Genomic DNA, 25,437 nt, shown 5'->3' on the forward strand with positions numbered 1-25,437 from the left:
AGCCTGGAGCCAAAAAGCCAGGAGAGGTGGGGGAGGAGGCTTTGAGGGCTCAATCGGGCTGTGTTAGCTTCTTAGAATTTGCCACGCTTCCACACCCCCTATCTTCTGTCATCATTTGAACACTGTGAGGCTTCAAACAAAGGTGAGACTGTGCCCAGGGGCTGCGAAGAGATGCGCACCTACTAGATGCAGTGTGCTGTCTCCGCCACGTGAGGAAATGTGCATGGAAACTGTCCAGCTCCACACAGCTTACAGGGCCAGAAGCGGCGTGTTCCTGGCTCCCTGCGCCGTGGACTGGGGGCAGTTGCTATCCCAGATGAGGTGTCAGCATACGTCACGGAGCCCGGGTAGTAACCCCAAAGAAGTGTCACCATGTGCTACCAACCAGAGCCCGAGTGTTTCTCTGCTTCCTGCGAGGTGCCTCTTAAGTGCGGTGGACCAGGGGTCGGGTAGGCGCGCTACCTTCTCTTTCTCACTTTCAAGCAGCTAAGAGTTCTGTTAGCCGCAAGGTATAATAAATAATAACAGTAATAATAATAATAATAACAACAACAACAACAACAACAATACCGATGGCGGAGTTTCAAGGGAGCAGGCGCGGCAGGCTGGGGCCAGAAGACTGCCAGAGCACGAGGCTGCAGGTGGCGGGGCGCGCCCCCTGTGCGCGTCGCCGAAGGGACGCCGCGAAAACCAAACGCGCGATTTGTATATCCGGCCGGGGCCCTGCGCCGAGATAAAGCTCCTGCGGAGGGAAGTATTTAATTTGCCTCCCGCGCCATCGGAAGAAACTCCTTTACGCCGGAGGCAGTGGGGTGGGCGCGTGGGAGCTTTCTCCTGCGTAGGCTTCCCAGTCCTCCGCGGGAGGCCGGTGCGCTGAGTTCGCTGCCGAAGGCGAATTACAGTTTTTTGTTTGTTTTTGGATGGGGGAGGGTGGCGCTCTTAAGGAATGAAGGAGACCTGGAGTAGAACCAGGGTCTGGTTTTCTCTCCGTTGTAGCACAAGTTTCCACCTTGACCTTGACTCTGGACAAGTCTATTCTAGGTCGCTCGCTGGTCCTCAGTTTCCCTGTTCATTAAATGGGGATCTGTACCATGATCTTGTTTTTGCACGGCCAGGGTGGCAATTTCCACCTCCTCCAGGCCAAAAAATCCCGTCCTCCGCTGGTAACTTTGCCTCCTCAGGACGTAGCTCTTTTGAAAGGTCCTCTTCGCCCCTTTCTTCCCTTCGCGGGTCTAGGGGGCCTAAAGGCGAGGTGGGCAGGGCCTACCCAATGACCCCGCCCATCTCCTCTGGCTCCGCCCCACTACGTCCCCTCTGCGCCCCTCCGCGCCGGGCGCTGGGATGAGGCAACCACGTGACCTCACATCCGGGCGCGGGAGTCCCGAGCTTGCCGCGCGCTCCCCCGCCCGCCGGCTCTCCCCGCAGCGTGATCTGGCCGCCACGGCGGAGGGGAGGGGGGTTCGCTTCGTCGCTGGCGGCTGGAGGCCGTTTCGGAGTGCAGACCGCCCCCCTCCCCTGCCCGCCTACCCCCGTCACCGTCCCTTGTTCTCGCTCTGTCCGGCTTCAAGCCGCCGCCGCCGCGGGCGCCGAGGAGGAGAACGCGGACACCCCTGTGCCGGGCTCAGCCAGGGCCTGGCCGCGGCGCCTCCCTCCCCTCACCCCGAGCTGCAGCGCGCGGCGGCGGCGGCGGCGGCGGCGGCGGCGGCAGCGGCGCCTCGAATCCGAGCGACCCGCGGCCGCCGGCGCCCGCCGAGGGCGATGGGGCTGGGCTGAGGCGAGGCGACGGCGGCGATAGCAGCGGGCCCGGGCCCCGGCCCCCCGCGGTCCCTCGGCTGCTCCGGCCCAGAGGCCGCCGAGGAGACGGTGCAGCGGCGGCGGGTGAGTGGTCGGGCTTTCCCGGGACGCCGGGGGCAGGGTGAGCGGGGCGCGGAGTAGGTGGGTGGTGGTGGTGGTGATGGCGGGGGGTTGAAGGAGAAGAAGGGTGTTGTCGGGTACCAGGTGAGCTTCTGCTGGGCTCCTTGGCCCAGAATCCCGCATCACTTCCCGGGGGAGATGAGTGGGATGGGGAGGGGAGCGCTGAGACCGCGGAATGTCTGCCTGGGACAGGTGAGGCGAGAAAAAGGGATACACGTTGTGGGTGTGAAGGCCTGGTTCGGACACGCTGCTTGCGTTGGGACTGGGGAGTAAGGATGGTGGTCCAGCCCTTTTAGAAAGTCTGGCAGATGGGTGGTCGAAGGGCAGGACGCTTGATGTGTTCCGCGGGTGCTGCCTGAAGGCATCTTGGGTTCGTCCTTAACGTCGGAGTAGTAACAGCTTCTTGCCATCACCGCATTTTATGGATGACTAAGTGAGGCCCAGAGAGGAAAAGTGACTTCTTAATTGGTTAAGGCCTCTCACTTTGACTCTGTAAGTGAAGACTAGAAAAACCCCGGGGTTCTCTCCATTACTTGCGTGGCCACCCTCTTTATGGCCTTTAGTTCTCCCCATTGCCTTCACAGAGTTAGGTTTGGCAGTGTATCTTTAGCAGGGTTGTGGCTGGGGGAATGGATTGGAGATTGACAATAACTCCATTCGGGGCTTCCCAGTTTGGAAAGATTTTGTGACAGGTGTTTATCATTTCCTCTTCCCATAGATCTGACAGAATCATCCTTGGATCTTGGTGTCTGGACATAGGAGGTATGAGTCACTCACGTAATTCACTCCTTTTAATTGTCAGTGTCTTAAAGCTATATTTAGTGGTTATATTAGTCCAAAATGAATGGGTATGGAGTCGTAAACCTAGAAACAGAAACCTATGTTTCCTACTTATGATTCTGAACTGTATGAGTAGAACATTTCTGTATGTAATAACTATTTTAGGTCTGTGAGTCAAGAAGTTAGAATTTTTTTAAAATCCAAGAAATGCAGGAACGTTAAAGATTATTGCAAAGTGAATACTGTGTTCTAAAGGCTTTGTCGCTAAAGTGAAGGTGTTTTGATTTCCTTATCTTTTAAGGGGTGATTTCATAGTTGAAAGTGCTCTGCCTTTCGTTAGATCTCAGCCTCCTTACCAAGGTACATATATTTTATGGCATTCTTTTCTCCGGAGGATTGTTGCTTTGCCGAATAGGCTACAGATGCCAAAATAAATCTCTTTGGGTATTCCATTCTGGTTTAGCAACCCTTTTTAAAATGCAGATCAGTTCCTGGAAGTTCCAAATAGTAAGTCTATTATTAATTGTGACGCAACTTTACTTTTGCTACTATCCATTTGCATTATCCCGTACCAGATCAGGGGAGCCTGAGACTGTTCAGTGAGATTTTTGAACTTTGTTAGAACAACAAAGCTTGTTTTTGCTCAGGGCATTGGGTAGGAAAAGTGATGACACTGGTTGTCTCCATTTATAAGTAGTATAGCTATAAATGAAAATATGAAGTTGCAGTTTATTTTGAAAATACAGTTGACAGGCTTCATTTTGATGCAGTGTTCAAATTATGTAGTGAGAGGGCTGATTTCTTTGTCTAGGTCAACGAGAATACTTTACTTGGGGTATGCTTGGTTATTAAAATTTTAATTTGGTTTGATTTGAGATAAATATAATAAATTCTGGGCGCCTGGGTGGCTCAGTGGGTTAAAGCCTCTGCCTTTGGCTCAGGTCATGATCCCACGGTCCTGGATTGAGCCCCACATCGGACTCTCTGCTCGGCAGGGAGCCTGCCACTCCTCTGGAGCCTGCCTCTCCTCTCTCTGTGCCTGCTTCTCTGCCTACTTGTGATTTCTGTCTGTCAAATAAATAAATAAAATCTCTAAAAAAAAATAATAAATTCCTATATAGGTAGGGAAATAGTTTTATAGTATTTAGAGCAAAGCTTTGTTAAGCCTGAATGTCTGAACATTATCTTCTGATGAGTTCTGTGTGGTTTTGCTTATTAGTTATTAGAGCTAAAATATTTCTGTTGGTTTAGTTAGCCCTTAAAGTTGTCTCAGTTAGGTACATGAGTTTTTCACATGTGCCGTATTCCAGATATGGATTTTGGATAATAATTATATGTTGGTAGCTACAACATAATGTAATATAGAAAAAGCACGGACTTGTGAAATCAGACTGGAGTTTGATTTTTGACTTTCCGTAACTAGCTCTTTGACTAAGCTTTGAATTAAACACTTAACATGGATTATCTCATTTAAACTGTATTTTACAGATGAGGAAACGAGGTTCAGAGATGTTAAGTTACCCAGAGTCATAGACAGCTAACATGGTAAACCTAGAAACAGAAACAGCTTGTCATATACAATAACAGAGCTAGATTCGTGCTCTTTTCAGAGGCCCTTTCATTGTAAGTTGCTTAACTTCCCTGATTATCATCATCTTCTAATTCTTTTTTTAAATTAAAAAAAAATTTTTATTAACATATAATGTATTATTAGCCTCAGGGGTATAGGTCTGTGAATCACCAGGTTTCTAATTCATTTTTATTGAAAACAAATATTAATACTTACCTCAGAATTTTGAGGATTAGCTGAGAACTTATGTTCTCCCTTTCCCCCTTTTATTCCCTATACTAAATTAAGCTCTGCTTATATAACATGGTGGTCTTGTAAGCACTGTGAATATGAGGTTTTAAAAATGTGAGTACACATTATTCCTAAGATTAATAGCAGTCCTAGGAGATGGGCCATGATCAGTGATATGGGGGCATCCTGTGAAACTTTGTCTTTATTCTGTATTATTTTTTCCCCAATGGTCCAGGTAATGGTGGAAGTAAGAACTTTATACTTGAATGACAGCATAATGGTTGTAATTACTAAAAATCTGGGAAGACAGAAATAGAATTTTAAAATGATCTTGATTACTTGGTTTGTCTAATGCTGGATTCTCTTCACTGGTATATTTGGTAACCTAAATTAACTATATATGTAGTAAGTGGAAGACATTGTGAATGGAACAAAAGTTGAATAGGAGTTAGCAGCTCATCATTTATTAAAGATAACACTCTTAAACCAGTTCATAGTGGTATGGTAAAGGAAGATAGTCTAGTGCTTGACATCTAACATCAGCAGAAGGTTTGTTCCAGTGATGAAATGCATTCTGAATGTGCTGTATAGCTCATCTAGTTAAATCTGCATCCCAGAGATAGTTGATGGGATTTAATCTTTGGTTTTGGGAGATATTTTGTGTGAAATGAAGCTAACTGGATTATAGAGAGAATGAATCCGTAGTCACTAAAACCATGTTCTAATTATTAACCCATCTAACTAGTCCAGGAAACATGAAAGAGGCAAGGAAATAATTGTTAGAGAGCCTTACTTGAATTTTGTTGACTTCATTTTTTGAGATAGAGAAAGAAAAGAGCATTGGGATTAAAGCACATCTTTTAAGATTTATGTAAAAAAGTAAAAGTTCTGGGTTTATTTAATTGGGGAAAAGTAGGTGGTATCTGTAGGGTAGAATGTCCTAGACTTAATGGTAACTAGTGATTATATAAGCCATGAGTTAAAAAAATTTGTTGGTGGTGGGGTTATGGACATTGGGGAGGATATGTGATATGGTGAGTGCTGTGAAGTGTGTAACCTGGCGACTGACAGACTTGTACTCCTGGGGCTAATAATACACTATATGTTTATTAAAAAAAAAAAATTAAAAAAAAACATTATATTAGTGGAGTGCCTGGTTGGCTCAGTTTGATAGGTGTCCGACTCTTGATTTTGGTCAGGTTGTCATCTCAGGGTAATGAGATTGAGCCCTGTGTTGGGCCCTCTCTCTAATTAAAAAACAAAACAACCCACCAAAGATTTATATTAGTAAGAGTAAAACTAGAGATGATGAAAAAAAGTAGAGATGATGTGAAATGTCATGAATGAATGGTAATAAAAAATCACTACTTTTGTAATCATTAGTTAAAAAACGCATTAGTAAGGATGGGGAAGATGGAATGAAGGAAGGGGAAAGTTATCAGATAGTCAAATGTTTGAGAACGTGAGGGTGTGGATTGCTGAAGAGTTTCCATGGGACAGTTCTCTCCAGAGTTCTCTCTAGAGAGTTCTCTCTAGTTCTCTCTAGAGAGAACTGTCCCAACAGAGGATCTGGTAACACCTTAGACCAAAAGGCTCATAATGGGGCCTTTGTTAGGTCTGACTAGTAAAACATTAACTCAAATAGCAAACTACAAGACTGCCGAATTAAAAAAAGGAGTCTACCACAGGGCATCTCCCCAGTGGAAGAGGCCATATAGATCTTTGGAAACAGAGCTCCACAGAGACCTGTTTCTTTGAGGGTATAGATGAAGATGCATGTTTTACTTCTTCCTGTCACCCAAGACCACTAATACTAGTATGAACTGAGAATCCAATAAGAAGTACTCCCCTGTCTATTTGTGTATGTGTATGAATTAAGTGAGTTGTAATCAATCTCTTAATTGAAATTCCTCTCTTTGCTGACCCTCATGCTTTTATAATGATCTATTGATACTCAGGTAAGAAAATGAATTTCTGAGAAAAGTGAGTTAACTATGTAGAATTTACTGATTACATGATGTGGAACTTGATGATGTATGTAGATTTTCTCAGAAGCTTTAAATAAAAATATTAGAGGATGCCTGTGTGGCTCAGTTGGTGGTGCATGCAACTTTTGATCTTGGGGTTCTAAGTTTGAGCTCCACGTTGGGTGTAGAGATTACTTAAAATCTCGAAAAAAATAAAAATATTTGTATCTGTTTTGAGGTGGGTGGTATGAAAGTTCTACCTCTGATAGCAAGCTAGATTAATTGACTCCTCTATTTTATTTGGTTTTTACCTGTTTTCTTCACAAGTAATTTGTGAGTTGGATATTGAAATAATGAAGTGTGAGATTGAAAAACAAATATGGTAAATGGTCACAGATAAGTGATAGACTAGTCTCTTCTTTTCACAGAAAAGGAAACGTGTGGAGAATAAGTGATAGCATGCCAGTAAAGGACCTGGGGTTAGACAGTGTTTGTCGGTAGGTTATTCTTTCCACTCTTGGCTTGGTTTTGTACTCTGGTAATGGCTTATCTCACTACTCACTGTTGTTTTGTTTTGTTTTCCCCTACTGAGAACCAGTGTTAAGGATTGCTTTTGATTACGTGGCAGCCTTTTTTTTTTTTTTTTTAAGATTTTATTTATTAGAGAGCATGAACAGGGGGAGGGACAGAGGGAGAGAGAGAAGCAGCAGGGATCCTGATTTGGAGCTCTGTGCCAGGACCCAAAATCATGACATGAGCTGAAGGCAGACGCTTAACTGACTGAGCCACCCGGGTGCCCCACATGACAGACTTTTACTACATTTTTATTTTATTTTAAAATAAATCATGGAATAGTTCCCACATGTATCTAGTGTGCCTTCTTCTTCTTTTTAAAAAGATTTTATTTATTAATTTGAGAGAGAGAATGATTGGGAGAGAGAGCTTGAAGGCGGGGGTGGGGAGAAGCAGACTCCTTGCCAAGCAGGGAGCCCGATGTGAGGTTCGATCCTTGGACTATGGAACCATGACTGGAGCCAAAGGCATATGTTAATCAACTGAGCCATCTCTGCGCCCCAAGCATGCCTTCTAACAGCGTCCCTGTTGCTCTGCTTTTTCCCATTTGTGAAATAGGATGAATAATGCATTAGTTACTAACTTACTTTGATATACAAGACACATGTTTGGGTTCTTAGTTCTTTGTAATTTAAAGAGCTGGATAAAGTGAAATCATACCTTATATGTGGGGGCTACGGGCCTAAATTCTCATTTAAGGTAGAAATCCTATATAGGCAAAATTACTGTTGAAAAGGTCTTTTAGGAAGATACGTTAGAAAACTGGTTCTTAACTGACATACTGTTTTTCAATTCCAACAGCCTGTTTCTCCTCCAGTTTTTAAAATAGGTTACTTTTTTGGTGAGGGGGATCATAATTAGCTATGCGAGATACCTTTTGACAAGTGAATGGGACTTAGACTGGCTGAGGAACAGCAAATTTATAGTCTTCATTGCATGTTCACTCTGGGACAAGGATGTAAAGGCAGGCATCCTGCCATCATTTAAAGTATTCTCTTGTTTTTTTTTTTTTTTTCGTGTAGCACGGATAATTGAATGGGAGTAGTTAAATGCATATATGGTAAGAGTCCACAATATGAATAATGGAGAAAGAAATTAGGTATCTGTGAAAATCTATTATCTCCCCAGGGTTATACTGGGTATTTTACACCATACAAAGAACCTAGCATAATTAAAAGGCTAGGTAATAAAATTGGGGAGTATTGGGGGACCATTTGTACTTTGTGTAATTCTGGATTGATACTCAGCTATATTCAGTGTTAATATCTTCCTTACCGCTAGTGGGGCGCCTGGGTGGCTCAGTGGGTTAAGCCGCTGCCTTCGGCTCAGGTCATGATCTCAGGGTCCTGGGATCGAGTCCCGCATCGGGCTCTCTGCTCGGCAGGGAGCCTGCTTCCTCCTCTCTCTCTCTCTATGCCTGCCTCTCTGCCTACTTGTGATCTCTCTCTGTCAAATAAATAAATAAAAAATCTTTAAAAAAAAAAAAAATCTTCCTTACCGCTAGTAAAATCTGCATTATTTTAAAAGAAGTATAGGAATACTTGGCTGGCTCAGTTGCTAGAGCATGAGACTTGATGTTGGGGTTGTGAGTTTGAGTCCCACCTTGGGTGCAGAGTTTACTTGAAAGTAAATGATAGATAGAACTGTATAAGTTGTTGATGTTTTTCATGAAATTTAAAGTACCTGAATCTTAACATTATTTTTGGAAAAGCATAGTAAAAAACACCAGTTAAAAAAAAAAATATAGGGGCACCTGGGTGGCTCAGTTGGTTAAGCCTCTGCTTTTGGCTCAGGTCATGATCTCAGAGTCCTGGGATCGAGCCCCGCATCGGGCTCTCTGCTCAGCAAGGAGCCTGCTTCCCCCTCTCTCTCTGCTTACTTGTGATCTCTCTCTGTGTGTCAATTAAATAAATAAAAATCTTTAAAAAATTAAAAATAAATGTAATAGTGGCTAAAGATGTCTGGGGAATTGGCATGGTATAGTGGTTAAAATGTGGGCTTCAGAGCCATATACAAGTGACTTGAGTTCCAGACTCATCACTAGCTCTGTAGTTGGGTTCCAGTTACTTAACCTTTTTTAGTTTCTTCATTTGACAAATGGAGGGAATGGAAGCTACCTTAGAGAATTGTGAGGATAAGAGGCTCAGTAAATGGTCATGTACTATTATTGGTTTAATAACATTTAATGTATTCAGAACAAGTGTTGTGTGTGTGTGTGTGTGTGAGAGAGAGAGAGAGAGAGAGAGATATGAGAATGTGTGGGGGTGGGATTGAAAATTGCTGCCTGTTTTATTTTAACTAGAGCAGCAGGCAGTAATGACATAGTGTTGTACTCAGGCTTTTCATGTAAAGATACCATGATTTTGCATCTTTGGGAACAGCATCCTAAAAGGCTCAAGCTGTTAACCTCATGTATCTCTAATGTACATTTTATGTGTGTTTTTGTCTTTCCCTTTCTGTCTCTGGGTGTATCATTTCCCCCCATCCTCTGTGTTACTGTTACTGATTCTGTCTCTTCCTGGTCACATTATAAAATGTAAAAATATGTTAAATTAGGTTTATTTAATAGACTTTCATGTGCCTTATTTAAAAATAATGGTTAATAAAAATAAATAAAAATAAAATAATAGAAAATACTTGTTAGTGAAATGTGTCTACATCTTTTCTTTAAAAGGAATATTTGAAATTTTATTTTACTTCTCTGACCTTTGGATTGATTGCTTTAAATGTGGGTCACCGGTTCTTCAAAAAGACCAAAGATGGGGCGCCTGAGTGGCTCAGTGGGTTAAAAAGACCAAAGATGTTTCGTCCAGCTTTAGATTATGCCTTAACTTCTTTTTTTTTTTTTTTTAAGATTTTATTTACTTGAGAGAGTGAGAGAGAGAGTGCGCGCATATGCATGAGTGAGTGTGCATACAAAGGGAGAGGGAGAAGCAGACTCCTTGCTGAGCAGAGAGCCTGATTGGACTAATGTGGGGCTCCATCCTGTAACTCTGGGATCATGACCTGGGCCTGAGGCAGAGTCTTAGCTTAACTGAGCCCATGTGCCCCAGCGCCTTCACTTCTTAAGCCATTGGTTTTCTAAGCTCATTTGTAATTCAGTTTTGGCTTTGATTTCCTCAAGTGCTCTTAAATTTTTTTGCCTTACTGTTTCACCAAGCATAAGAGATGGAATCCTTATTTAATGCCAGTTGTAATAATGTGATTCAGTTTGCTAAGTTAAATGTAAGGTACTGCAGGCAAGTAGCCTAATTTTGTCTGGAGCACACTTAAATATTTGGAAGAATAGGGGCACCTGGGTGGCTCATTCGGTTAAGTGTCTGCCTTCAGCTCAGGTCATGTTCCCAGGGTCCTGGGATCGAACCCTGCATCGGATTCGCTGCTCATCGAGGATTATGCTTCTCCCTCTGCCCTACCCGCACTGTCCCCCCCACCCAGCTCGTGTTCACGCAAAAATAAATAAAATCTTTTAACCCAACAAATTCTGTTAAAATGGATTTTTATTTCATGGATCTTTTTGATATGAAAATAGGTTTTTTAGAGTTACTACCACTGCCTTAGAGTTCATTGATGAGTAAGTTTTAACTAACCCACAGTTGTTTTCTGTTCAGTTTTTGGTGAGAACAACAAAGTGCTTAATTTAGTTAGGTTTAGAAGCATCTTAATGTGTTCCACCCCCACACCCCAAATCCTTTTTTACCTCCAATGCAGCCTATGGTGAAGGGCCTTTCTTCATGTTCCCTTAAAACTTGTGGCAATTATCAATTATTGTGGTACATAAGAATTGTGATTTTTATAGGCAGGCAGGAAGGAAGGAAGCAAGCCTGGTTAGGGCCTCTTGGTTATGCCTTCAGGATTGCATTGGCAAATTTAACTATTCAGTATTTTTTTTTAGTTCCTGTATGTGCCAAGCACAGGGCTAGATTTTGGCTATATGTTGATGAATGAGTTCTGGCATCTTGAAGGTAAACAGTCTAGCAGGTGAACACAGTGCTGCTGCACTGTACAAGTCCCGAAGACACCATTCATACTGTATTTGGAATATGGCCCCATTGGTATGGACTTTGGTCTTTTTCAGTTGAAAAAAATTCAGAATCTCCATCACATGTAAGTTAATCCATATCTTTATCATATCTTTATTATATCAGGCAATCTGATCCTGTCCCATGTTTTTAGCTCCATTTCTAGCTGTTTGCTAGAGACTACCCTGTGTTCTAGTGGGTTTAACTTGTATTCATGACGTTTTCTAGGATTTCTCACCTTAGTACTTTTTTTTTTTTTAAGTTTTTATTTTAATTTCAGTTAAGGAGCGCTTGGGTGGCTCAGTAGGTTGAGGCTCTGCCTTAGGCTCAGTTCATGATCTCAGGATCTTGGGATCAAGCCCTGCATCAGGCTCCCTGCTCCCCTCTCTCTTTGTGTGCCTTTCTGCCTACTTGTGATCTCTCTCTCTGTCAAATAAATAAAAATCTTGAAAAAAAAATTCAGCTGTATGGTACAGTGATTCAATGAATCCATATATCATTTGGTGTTCCTCATGGCAGGTATACTCCTTCATGCCCATCAGCTGTTAAACTCATCCCCCTGCCCCCACCCCTCACCTCACTGCTTCTGCCTGTGGTAATTCCTCTGCTTGGATTCCATGCCTCTGTTATTTCCCCTCTTTTTAGTGCCTCTTTGTCTGATGAATTTCCCACCTTTCAGGTCTTAGGTCAAGGGATATAATCTCCAGCATTTAGCATAGTATTTGGCACATGTAGATAGTTTTTTTTTTTTTTTTTAAGGTTTTATTTATTTAAGAGAGAGAGAGAGTGTAGGCATATGTGCACAAAAACTGGGGGGAGGGGTAGAGGGAGAGGGAGAAGCAGGCTCCCCGCTGAGCAGGGAACGCAACATGGGGCTCGATCTCAGGGCCCTGAAATCATGACCTGAGCCAAAGGCAGGTGCTTAACAGAGTGAGCCACTCAGGCTCCCCAGAGAGTGACTTCGTACAACATGGCTTTCTATGAAATCAGAAACCGTGATAAGCCATAATAATTTTTGCTAAATGCTAGCTTAGTATTTACAGTTCTATTCTGAATTGTTCGGATACTTGGGCAACATTGGCTTTTTTCCTAAGTCAAATAATGGTGTAGGTTTATTTCAAGATACTTTTTGGCTAGGATAAAGGCACTGTTTTAAGTTCATTGGAGAACATGTTAGTGAGACTTCTCTGTCCAGTAATGAGAAGTTGGTCATATATGGTCTCTCAGATGAACAAAGCTTTTCATTCCAAGAATGGGTGGCCCAGAGGATGGCAGTAGCACTCGTTCTAGCTCTGTTTTCTGCCTGTAGTGCCCATCGCTGCTGCTGTGCAGGAGTGGATGTAGTGGAGAGTGAGACACTGAGGGAAGCCCAGTCAGGAATACTCCGAGACTTTTATATGGGGGGATGGTAGAACTATGATGCCCACTCTCCGCACCTCCTCCCTAGTTCTTTTGTTTTGTTATTTGGAGATTTATCTTCTGTTTCTCAGCTTTGAGAAGTTATAACTTATTTATGTATTAATTTCTGAGCAGAATGACTGTTGAAGAAGGAGTTGATACTGAAGAACATAGCTTTGTAGATGGAGGTTTTGTGTCCGGTTACATGAAGTCACCAAGGAACCTAGGAGAGGGTATTGGGAGAGTTGGAAAAGGGCATTGGGATGAGTGTGGAGCATGCCAAAGACAATATGTACTTGTGAAATTTAACCCAGAAAGCCAACTGTTTTTTCTTCACACCCCTTGTCTTGCTCTGTTTCTTCATTCATTCTTCATTGCTTGGTACTGGCCTGGTTTTCAGCCTTTAAGGTTTTTAGTCTGTAAGTCCAGCATTGTGAGACAAATGTTCTGATTCTTACAAGAAGAGACAAAGATGGGAGCTATCCTCTGCTGGAAGGTAGAAAGGACAGTCAAAGCATGGTGGAGAACAAACTTGACCAGGGTATGGAAGGACTTATAAGAGCTTTGCAGCCACACTGTTAGGGAGGGGCATTCTTGGCAGAAGGTACAATGTATGTAAAGGAATGTAGTCAGGAAACAGTAGCCCTTAGAGGTATTACAAATGTGTTGTATATAGATGGAATGCAAGGTTTGTAAGAGGAGAATGATAAACATTGGTGAAAGGCAGGTGGTGGTGACAACAAGGCAGGGCCACATTCTGGAGAGTATTACATGTCTGTTTAGTTGTAACTTTGTCGTAGCGTTAGTTGGGCCTCTCTCTCTTACTCTCCTACTTTACTTCTCTGTGGTAGGAAAGCACATAGTATTGTGCATTGTCAGAATTTACAGTGTTTTTTTTTTTTTTTAAGATTTTATTTATTTATTTGATGAGGGGTGGGAGAAAGAGCATGAGCAGGGGAGAGAAGTGGAGGGAGAGGGCGAAGCAGACTCCCTACTGAGCAGAAAGCCCCGACTGGAACTCAATCCCAGGACCTGGAAATCAAGACCTGAGCTGAAGTCAGATGCTCAACTGACTGAGCCATGCAGGTGCCCTAGACTTTTAAGTGTCTTGCTAGTAAGAGGATTGTTCAGGTTTGCTTAATCCCGTATATTTCTTCAATTTATATGAGCCAGGGATGTTTTTTCAAATTTTTATTTTGGAGGGACTCTTGACAGTTTGGGAAATGCTGCTGCAGACAATGGGAAGCTACTGAAATTTCAAGCAGAGAAATGATCATGTCTGGATTATATGTTGATATGAATGAGGGAGACTAGAGAGGGCATCAGGACCTGAGTTGGGGCAGTGCCAGTGGAGCCAGGCATGGGGGGGTGGGTGTGAGAAAGGTAGATGCGATGGCAAGTACCTCCTTGTGGGGTAGGAAGGAGTCTGGGATGACTTCCAAAATCCTGGCATGGAATTTTAGCAAATCATATTATTCATTGAAGGAGTAGAGGGAATGGTTTGTGGTGGGGGGTGGGTTTGGAAGAAAGATAAAATGAATCTGTTGAATTTTAGTTGTAACCATGTAAACATGTTCGGTTGATGTTTATATCTGTGGGTTGGACCTCGAGAGATTAGTGCTGAAAACACTGATTGTCAGCTCTGGGCAGTTTTCACCGTAGATGGGTCAATGGAGCCCCTCTTGGCCCTTTGTGGTGTTATAGAGAGAGAAGGCCAGAGAATATTAATAATTAAGTACTGGGCAGAGGATGTGGAGGCTTGGAGAATATTAATAATAAAGAAGTGGGCAGAGGAAGTAGAAACTTGGTTACCTGGCTGCCTGCCTTATGATCAAGGCTATTGTAGTATGAAGTATAATTTAGCAGAATTGTGGGAGGTGAAAGGTCATTTGTGGGTCATCTTGGGAACCTAGTCAGTATTTCAACTACATTTGACTATCAAATGAATTTTTGAAAAATAGACCCTTGAAAGATGGTGCTGTCTGCATGTTAATTCCTTAATTTGTTGGTAAGGCATTTTGATATAAAGTCACCTCGTGCTTGACTTTGTGGGAAAGTAAAAAATGCTAATTTTGATTAAATGAAGATTTTTCCCTGTTTTTAAAAGAGGATATTGATTGAAAACTGGTAAATAAAGTAGAAAAGCCCTGTAAAAGTGTTTTGTAAACTAAAAACCGCTGTATGAATGTCAGTTACTTTTGTTACGTTTGGTATAATACCCAAATGCATTGATTTTTTTTTTTTTTTTTAAATCCTGGATAGTTGATTACAGAAGGACCATAGGAAGTGAGAGAGAAAGTTCAGATTTCTGTGATGATTGTACCATGAGTAGGGCCATTATCCTCTTCAACAGTGATTTAAAGTGTGTTTTTGAAATATTTGTTGAATGCAGAGGTTAAGGGCTTTGCACTGCCTTTATAAGCTGAGTCAGCGTGGGTAGGTTTCAACTGGGGAAAAGGAATAGAGTGGAAAAAGATAAATTCACATAATTTTAAAAAGGTGATTGAAGTGCCTGTCAATTATAATTGTAAATTAGCAGGATTGTACTTTTTGTACAGAATAACTTCCTAGTGATTTTGTGCTTCCTTTGTGGTCAGGTTCAGGCCTTCATCATGTCTGGAAAAATAAAATGTGAACCACAGTGTAGTACAGATGAGAAGTAAAACTAATTTTGCTTTCTTTCCAACACAATACAGTAATCCTGAAGTGAATCTTGCTGAGTCAATAAAGAAAAAAATATTTTGGGTTTTGCTGTTAATAAGAAAAATGAAAATCTCTGGATTCTGGGTGTACCTTCTTAACATACTTCTTAGGATTTAGAATATAATTTTCTATAGGGTTTTCTTCCCGCTTTTTTGCCCCCCCTTTTGACTCTTCCCTACCCACCCCCACCCCTTCTCCTCCAAGCCGTTCCTCTGCACTTTGCTGCTCTGATTGGGTACCTATTTGTGTACACTATTATTTTTGTTTCAGAATGCAGCTGCAGTGTAATCTTTTTCAGTACCTTTAATCAACAATTTCAACTCAGCACTGTACTACCAACAATGTACTTTGCTCAGCTGAAATGACACAGTACTGTGAAAAGTTGAGACTAACTTGAAGCAGTGCATGCAGTGACCACTGCATAATGATGGTCATCTGCCAATAGCAACTGTAAGGTTTTATATAAACTATATCCTGGCTTCTGTGCAACCATGTGGATAATATGAGTCTTAGAATTGAGGAATGTTGAAATTTTATTTATTATTGTTTTTTAAAGTGAGCTCTATCACCCAGTGTGGGGCTTGAACACAAGACTCCCAAGATCAAGAGCTGTATACTCTAGGCATGCTCTGTCGACTGAGCCAGTCAGGTACCTGCCCCTGAATGTTTGAATTTTAATTTTACTATTATTATTTTTTAATTTAAATTCATTTTAGGCAATACATCATTAGTTTTTGGTGTAGTGTTTAGTGATTCATTAGTTGGGTATAATACCCAGTGTTATATTGTATGACATTTTGTCACATTATGTGCCCTCCTTAATGCCTATCAACCGGTTATCCCATCCCCCCCAGATTTTAATTTTAAATTGCTGATTGAAATGTCCAACAAGTTATTAGGGATTTGGATTAACAGTATTACATTTTAGGGACGCCTGGGTGGCTCAGTTGGTTGGGCTGCTGCCTTCGGCTAAGGTTATGATCCCAGAGTCCTGGGATCGAGTCCCACATCAGGCTCCTTACCCAGCAGGGAGCCTGTTTCCCTCTCTGCTTCTGCCTGCCACTCTGCCTGCTTGTGCTCTCTCTTGCTTACTCTCTCTGACAAATAAATAAACAAATAAATAAATAAAATCTTCAAAAAAGGTAAAAAAAACAGTATTACATTTTAGAAGAAATAATCACTAATTGGCATTACAGTGGAAGAAACATTAATTAATACATTGCTTAACAGAAATGCTTATTTTATAAATTTAAAAGTGTAGCTTTTATTTGGGCAGTTAAGCTCACTTACCAATTTAGGTTGTTTATACAGGCTGTTATTAGAACTCTAGATTTGTCAATTCCTTACTGTATTAAGTGCCAAACACTTTCTTTAGTGCTTGCTTTAAAACTTGTTTCAGTTAGGTGTTTCTGCATGTACGTACCCCTCTTACCCTCAAAGCACAAAACTCATGTACTCTATTTCATGAGTTTGAAGAAACAGTTAATGAATGGTAACATGTTTATATATGTACATGTGACATGGATTTTTAATTGGGATTGTTGGATCAAAGTGTTGGAGTATTAAATTCTAATATACTGTTGGTTTTCCAAAAATGTAGAACAGATTCACTTCTTTTTTTTTTTTTCCCTTTCTTTTCTTACGGAGGGAGCAGTAGGGGAGAGGGAGAGAATCTTAATGAGCAGGCTCCACACCCATCACAGAGTGTAACACAGGGTTCAGTATCGCGACTCTGAGATTATAACTTGAGCCTAAATCGAGAGTTGGACACTTAACCAACTAAACCACCCATATGCCCCCAGATTCACTTGTAACAGTGAATAAGGGTGCTCCTCTCCACCCCCAGTTTAATGAGCAAGTAGTAATTTTACCACATAATTTTATACTTCACCTCATCTTGTTCTCAGATAGGTTCATGTGCTCTTTGTTACTGTTCTCCCTCCCTTGCTCCACAACATTATAAAATCCCTAAATTCTAGTTTTAGACAACTGTGAACTTGGGAGTAATCTTTGTAAAGGCAATAATAACATACCTGCCTTCTCTTCTCTCTACCACCGTTATCATTTGTTTTGTGTTTGTGTCTTATTTTTCCATTGAGACACATGAAACAGAGGCTGTATTATTTAGTCAACCTCTGCTTTCCCAGATTAGTATCTCCAGTCATACTCAACAACAACAAATCTTGCAACTTCTCATAATCACTTTTGATCCACAGCTTTTCTGTTAAGGTTACTGAAAACTGTCAGCCCTTTTCCATACCAATGTTGGAACATCACCTAGTGGTGAAAGAGTGTAACAACAAGATGCATACAGAACCAATACTTACTGTAGGTCAAAACTTTCATAGTTGGAATGAATCATACAGCCTATTACAACTGCCTCATTTCAGTGGAGAAGAAATTGAAACCGTGACAGGTGAAGGAACTTGCAAAATAGTTCATGTTGAATTGTCTTAAAAACAAGTTAAACCTTGACTCTTGAGTTGTGTGCTCTTTCTCTCCCCCCCCCCCTTTTTTTTTGTATTTTGGGGTAAAATTGTTTATCTCCTACAGTTCCTAATATAATAACGAACATGGCATATATATACTTACTTAACGCTTGTAGGTGGATTAATTTTTTAGATGGATTAATTTGATTAAATAATTTAGGGTTTGCTGCGATTTTATGGTGTGTGAGTGGCTGCTACTTTTCCCTAGTGGAGCCAAAATTTGGAGGGGTTGTACAAAAATAAATATAATCACACTGTCACTTACTAGAAATGTACTTGTTAAGGGGGACTTCAAAATCACCACTTTATCTTGCCTGGGGTAAAGAGACCTAATTGAGAGAGATCCAAAGAATCTGGAATGGTTTGATAGAGCACTATGAAGTGTTTTGCAGGTTCCTACAAGTTTCACACCCAAGGTTGGCCAAGCACAGTAGAATTAGAAGTTATACATATGCTCAGCCTTTCTTTAACTATTTTAAAATATTAATATGTGTAGATGGTAAAAACATTAAAAAAAGCACTAAAGTCTCTCCCTTATTCTCACTCTGCAATACTGTCACCACTACTGGCCACTGTTTCCAATTTTTTTTTTGTTTTTGATTATCTAGGGGGTTAGAAGCCAGTTTTCTTTCTAGGCCTTCTCCCTGTTTTGAATATTCAGTCTGTAGGACTGGTCTTATCACAGTGATGTTATCTACTATTTCCTAATGCCTGGTACGGCACTTTTCATAATAGATGGTAAGATTTTGAAATCATTTTAACAGTTATAATACTTTTGTAACTCTCAGTCCTTGAATATGAAGTTTTGAAAAGTTATATACATGAGGAGGATTTAAGAGGAAATTTAGAAGTTTTAAGATCACACTAGCTTCAATAAATGAGAATCTCTCATGTAAGTAGACATTTAAAAAATGCAGTTATGTTGTATATAAAAGAATTTTTACACATTTCCATTTTTACAAAGCAAAAGTTAAAACATAGATACTAGTCATTAGTCCAAAGCTACTTTTTCCCATTTTTACTAATTAAATACTTTCGCAGTTGACTAATACTCAAAGCCACTGTTTCACCTAAGATGACACTCTGACCACACATGGAGTTTTCTCTGAATAAAAGGGTTGATTTGTTAAATAGTGTATTTAATAAAAGTGATAAAGATGTATGTAAGTATGTTGTAGTGTGGGCTAAGTTGTAACTCTTAATGTTTCTAATATTGATCGTAAGGCAGATAATTACATTATTTTTCCTAGTTATAACTTATTTTGTTTTAGCTATGGCATTGTTTTGTAACATACAAAAAAGCATAATTATACAAAGACTGCACTTCACAAATGTAAATAGTCTTGGTTTGGTGTATATTTGGTACAATGGTCTTCCTTAAGCCTAAACACAGAAACAAAAGCATGCATTATAAGAGAAAGTTCAAGATGGGAAGTGATAAAATGGGTATTCACTAGAGCTTTGTTAAAATTTAGCTGGTATCCTTGTAAAATTTCCATGTATTCATTAAATTATATTATGTCATTCTTTTGTTAGGAGCTGACTTGAAGTGTTAAGTTTTGCCCTCATAAAGAGTTGTGACAATTTGATTTCTATAGTTAGGGGATTGAGTTTTTTAAAAAATTCTTCTATACAAATATTTGTATAGCTTTTTAAAATTGAGGTGGTTCAGTGAGTAGATTAAGGATATTATATGTTTTAGGGTACTTTTTATTTCAGAGGGAGAACTGGTTTTGAATTACAGAAGGTTATCTTAGTTGCTGTGGATGCTACAGATTTGACAGTGAAATAATATTCAGAGTGCTGGCTGGATTGTGTATACTTCAGGATCTTTAAAAAATCTTCTGCTGAATGGTCCTAAAAGATGGGTTTGTCAAATTTCTGTTTAACATGGCTAGGCATGTTTAAGTCTCGGAAAAAATCTAGAACTACAGAGCCAAGTAGGATGTTCATTCTGTCTTTCAACAATGCAGGGTGGCCCACAAAGTCCTTTTTTTTTTTTTTAAGATTATTTATTTCAGAGAGAGAAGAAAGTTCACACATGTGTGAGTGAGCAGAGGAGAGGGGCGGGCATAGAAAGTCTTAGCAGACTCTGCTGAGTGAACTGGGCGTGGGGCTCAATCCCATGACCTTGAAATCAGGACCTGAGCTGAAACCAAGAGTCAGACGCTTAACCAGCGGTGGCACCCGTGCACCACAAAGTGTCCCCCAAATCTTAATGTAGTTTTAATTTCTAAAACTGCAGAGTATATGTTACAAACTATAAAAAAGATTATTTAAGAATTTTTCAGAATAACGTAGTTTTGTGAATTTTGAGTAATACATTTTAAATTTTAGTTTTTTACTTCTTTCTCTCTGAGCTGGGCAAATACTCAAGTAAAAAACTAATAATGTGTGTTATTCAAAATAACTACTTGAAATTTTACTTGAGTTATAGATCACACTCTAAATCACCTTGTGAAATTTCCAACTTCGTAATTCTGGGTGGGTACATGGAATATCCTTAAAGAAAACCTTCTATATTGGGACGCTTGGGTGGCTCATTTGGTTGGACAACTGCCTTCGGCTCAGGTCATGATCTCGGAGTCCCGCATCGGGCTCCCGGCTCCACGGGGAGTTTGCTTCTCTCTTTGCCCTTCTCCTCACTCATGCTCTCTCTCCCTATCTCTCTCTCAAATAAAAAAAAAAAAAAAAAAAAAAAAAAACTTAAAAAAAAAAAAAAAAGAAAACCTTCTATACGCAGACTACTATAAAACTGTTGTTCCAGCTAATAAGAAACTCTGGTCTGATGCAAAGATGGCTTAGAGGTTTGGGGATTTCTGTGCCTGTTGAGGCCAACTCCTCTTGTTTTAGGAAATGAGATATGACTCTTATCCTAGAACACTACAGATGGTTCTTAGTAATTATATAATGTGAAAAAAACAAGTAAACGTCCAAGAATTCGCATTTGATATAGTGAGATATATTCCTGATAGCTTCACTTTGTCCTCTGCTGCTGTTTTTTACTCACACAAAAAATCATGTTCATTGTAAATGCAAGGAAGGGTTTGGTTAAGCACAATGGCCTATGAGCTCCTTGCTGTTTAGATAAGATCAAGGCTGAGGCATGCACTGTGGAATTGGGACTTCAGTGTGCTGGCTAGATGGGACTTATTCAATAGTAGCTCTACCAGTGGCACAGGGTATATCTTCTGAAAACCCATTTAAAGTCAGTGAATTTAAAAATCCTAAATTTTAATATCTTAATCATTTTGAAAGCAGTTCACAAAGAATCAAACAATATTTGGCAGAAAATTCTCATCTGAATGGATTTTTATGCTTAGTTTTATTTTTATTATTAATAGCCAGCTTTTGAAAGTGCTGCTGATACAGCAGTTGGGAAGAATGACGATATAGTGCTTTTGGTAAGAAAAATTTCTTTGTTTCCTATGATCTAGAAATTGACTTGATTAAAAAACATAGACTCCTGCAAGCTACAATAGTTTTATTCAGAAAGTTAAATGGATTTCAGAAGTTCTATATTAATGCTTCAAATGTTCTAAATAGATACATGGTAGAATAGCTTAATATGTGTTTTTTTCATCTTAATAGGAAATATCATTTAAAATATATAGGTTTTTATCTTTAGCCAGAAATATCAGAGGCTTTCTGTTATGTACATGTTTTTTAGAATTTAAATATATATTTATATGTTAAGCATAAGCCGTTGCAATTATTGTCTTACTGGATTTTTATTAAAAGTTTATGTGAAAGTCTAGGTGAAGTCTTGATAATTTTCTATGTGGTATAGTGTGCTCAAAGAGAATAATAACCGATAGTTTTTAGAGCAACTTTTTATTTAAATTACTTTAATGCCTCTAGTTTGGTAAAATTTGGTAAGATTTAATAGTTTTGCCTTAAAAAGTAAGTTAAATTTTAGAGCAATAACACTTATAAAAAGAGTAATGAGATAAAATGGTCAAGAATTGAATTTAGAAGAACATTACAAATAGATTGTTTAAAAAATTACTGCAGTATTTTTTTGCTGTGGTCACTTTTTAACTCTGGAGGATGAGTTGATAATACAGCTGTGTTAGACTGAGGTGAGCTCTGTCGAGATGTGTTTGGCAAAAAGGTTTTAAATAGTTGTAAGTACATGAAGTTAATGAACACATTGAATATTAATGGTAATTCTTTTTCTAAAATTATAAACACATGCTTATTCATCTAATACATTCTTCATTGGAAAATTAGGATTTATAAACGTGTAGAAGTACATCTCTATTTCTAGGCAGAGGAGAAAAGAAAAAAGTGAAGAAGAATGAGTCAAAACTCAGCAATGAGAGACTGTGCATAATGCCTGGTATATGATCAGTTAGGTCAGTGGTTTTGAGATTTATAGTCAGAGTTCTTAAGATTAATGGCCTTTGGTGCCAGAAATGAGTATCTTCTGAAAATGTTTTTCTGTCTAAAAGTTTCAGATGGGTGACTTTTATTTATTTAAAAACACCTTCTATTACAATTTTTACATGTTAAAAAACAAGAAGATTAAAAAAAAAGAAGATTATAGTATAATGAACTCTCATATACCTATTACATTCAGCTTTTAACTCAGCTGTAGCAATTACTAACCTGGGGCACTCCCATGACGGATAGAGAGGTTTTAAAATTTTAAAATTTAAAAAATTTTTTTATTTGGAAGTAGGTTCAGACCTGCAGAAAAGTTCATGTATTGGTGTAAAGTGTTCCTTACATTCCTTGATTATACTTCTGATATCTGCAGAATCTGTAGTAATGTCTTCTCTCGTCTTCCTGATATTGGTAATTTGTGCTGCCTTCCTCCCCTTTTTGAGTCTTACTAGAAAAGATCACTTTTGTCAATCTCAAAAAAAAAAGCCTTTGGTTTCATTGATTTTACTCCATTTTACTGTTTTTTATTTCATTGATTTCGACGGTGAATTTTATCAGTTTCTCTTTGGTGCTTGCTGTGGGTGTAATTTGCTGTTCTTTTTCTACTTCCTTAGGGCCAATGCTGAGGTCATGATTTTAGGCATTTCTTCTTTCAGATTTTGGAATTTAGTGCTATAAATAATTTCTAAATACTGTTTTAGCTGCATCCCACAAATTTTGATATGTCCTCAGTGTTACTCAGTTCAGAATACTTTGTAATTTCCCTATTGATTTCTGACACATGGATTTTTTACAAGTGTATTTTGTTTCTGGGTATTAAGGCTTTTCTACCTATCTTTTTGTTACTGGTTTCTAAGTTAATTCCATTGTTTTTAGAACTTTGTATGACTTGAATCTGTTTTATGTCCCGAAATGTGGTCTTTCTTGGTGAATGTTCTGTGCATATGTAAAAAGAATGTATATTTTTCTGCATTGAGTAGAGTGTTCTGTAAATATCAGTTGGGACCAATTTGACTGACAATGTTGTTCAGATCTTCTGTGTCCTTTGTGTATTTCGAAGATCTGTTAAATGTATACATGTTTAGGATTATGGTTTTATGTCCCTCTATTAACCCCTTTGTCATTATGAAATGACTACATCCCTGGTAATATATTTTTTTAAATATCTGATAATATTCTTTGCTTTGAAGTCTCCTTTGGCTGATATTAATACAGTTATTGAAGCTTTAATTTGAATAGTACTTGCACAGTATATTTTGTTTTAACTTTTAGCCTACTGTGCCTTTATTTTCGGTTGCGTTTCTTATAGGTAACATATATTTGTAGCCTTGCTCTTTTTTTTTTTTAAAGATTTTATTTATTTTAGAGAGAAGCAGAGAGAGGGGTAAAGGGAGAGTGAGAGAGAGAGAGAGAGAATGAGAATCTCAAGCAGATTCCCTGCTGAGCATGGAGCCCAAAGCAGGTAGATCTCATAACCCAGAGATCATGACCTGAGCTGAAATCAAGACTCAGACACTTAACTAACTGAGCCACCGAGGTGCCTCTGCAGCCTTGCTTTTGAAAAATAAAACCACAATCCTGCCTTTTCATTACTGTTCATATTTAATGTGATTATTGATATTGTTAGGTTTAAATCAGCCATCTGGCTATTTGCTTTCTATTTGTCTCATCTCTAGTTTCCATTCCCCCCCCTTTTTTTTTGCCTTTTAGATCAATTTAGTAATTTTTATGGTTCCATTTAATCACCTTTGTTGATTTTTTTAGTTGTGACTCTTTTATTTGAATGGTTACTTTAGAGTTCATAGTGTATATCTCTAACTTACTAAAATTTATCTCCAACTAATACTACATTCATTCACATATACTGTAAGAACCTTACAAGAGTATACTTCCATTTCTTTGTGCTGTTTGTTCTATTGTCATATATATTTATTTATGTATGTACCATGTCTGATGCTTTTCCTTCTTCCGTGGAGATCCATGTTTCCATTTCCATTTTTCTACCTGAGGACTTCCTCTAACACTCTTTTTTTAATGATGTAGGTTTGTTCATGATGATTTTTTTCAGGTTTTGTGTTTAAAAACATATTTCACCTTTGATTTTTGGAGGATATTTTTGCTGAATATAGAATTCTGTTTCTCGTTGCTTCAAAGATGTTGCTCAGCTGTTCTCACCTGCATTATTTTTAGCAAGAAATCTGATGTTATTCTTAACCTATCTTCCTTTGTATTTGTAACAGTCTTTTTCCTCTGGCTCCTTTTAAGATATTTTTCCTCACTGCTTTTGAGCAACATGCCTTGGTGTAATTTTTCATTGTTTATTTGCTTAATAGGACTTTCTGGATCTGTAGGCTTATAGTTTTTCACCTAATTTGGAAAAGTTTTGGCCATTATATCATCACATATTTTTGGTCCCTCCTATCTTACATGTATATTAGGGTGCTTGAAGTTGTCCGATGGTTTATTGATGTTATGGGCTTTTCTCCCCCTTCTCTTTGTTTCTGCTCATTTTTCATTTTGGATATTTCTATTATTTTGTCTTCAGATTCATTGATTTTTCATCTGCCATATTTAATATGCTGTTAATTTCATCTAGTAATTTTTTGTCTCAGATACTGTACTTTTTATCTTTTAGTCAAGTTGGTTCTTTTTTATATCTTTCATGTCTGTAGTTAATATGTTTAGTCTTTCCTCTTGCTTTTTGAACATATGGACTACAGTTAACCACATCTACCAGTTCTATTATTTGTGTCAGTTCTTGGTCTTTTTCTACTAATTGATTTATCTCATTATGGGTTTTCTTTGCATACCTGTTAAGGTTTAATTGGATGTCAGATATTGTTACTTAATTGGGACTAGATATTTTGCGTTCCTATAAATTCCTTGACTCAGTGCCATCTTGGAAATGAAGTCTTAGAGATACTTGGTCCAGCATCTCCAAAATAAGCCACATTATCGTACAAAACAGTTTAGTAAAAATTTAGTAAAAATTGCTTCTCAGTCTAGGGTGGTATTACAGCTATGAAGCATATTACTGGAGTCATTCTAACATGGTAAGCCTGATTCACCAAATCAGTCTGGCTTGAAGTGGCAGTTGTTCTCAAGGGCCATGACTTACTGCTTATAGAGTACTGGAGAATGAGCAAGCCCAACCTCTTCCCCTGCACGAAGACCAGCTATTGTTGACTGAATGTGAAAGGCATAGCCCAATCCTACAGGGAACCCAGAGGGAGCCCAGGAGTCTCCCTGATTTGGGGAGATGTAGCTAAGAGTCTTTTTTTTTTTTTTTAAATTTTTATTTATTTATTTGACAGAGAGAGATCACAAGTAGGCAGAGAGGCAGGCAGAGAGAGAGAGGAGGAAGCAGGCTCCCTGCTGAGCAGAGAGCCCGATGCGGGACT

The 25,437-nt window shown here is 39.3% G+C and overlaps 1 protein-coding gene across 5 annotated transcripts in view; it reads left to right on the forward strand.

Moving 5' to 3' along the window:
- The first annotated feature begins 1,351 nt into the window (after window positions 1–1,351).
- ATP13A3 (ATPase 13A3) overlaps window positions 1,352–25,437 on the forward strand; it is a 93,368-nt gene continuing 69,282 nt past the window's right edge. For 3 of the 5 annotated variants that reach the window (XM_032337487.1, XM_032337517.1, XM_032337494.1), the window contains exons 1-2: window positions 1,352–1,878; window positions 2,633–2,676. The gene's annotated coding sequence lies outside the window, so the exon portion shown is untranslated. Of the gene's footprint in view, window positions 1,879–2,632; window positions 2,677–15,714; window positions 15,808–20,793; window positions 21,052–25,437 lie in introns of those variants that run through there. The other 2 variants (XM_032337501.1, XM_032337509.1) reach the window with 2 other exon arrangements.

Source organism: Mustela erminea, chromosome 1 (genome assembly GCF_009829155.1).
Source record: "Mustela erminea isolate mMusErm1 chromosome 1, mMusErm1.Pri, whole genome shotgun sequence".
Classification (NCBI taxonomy): domain Eukaryota; kingdom Metazoa; phylum Chordata; class Mammalia; order Carnivora; family Mustelidae; genus Mustela; species Mustela erminea.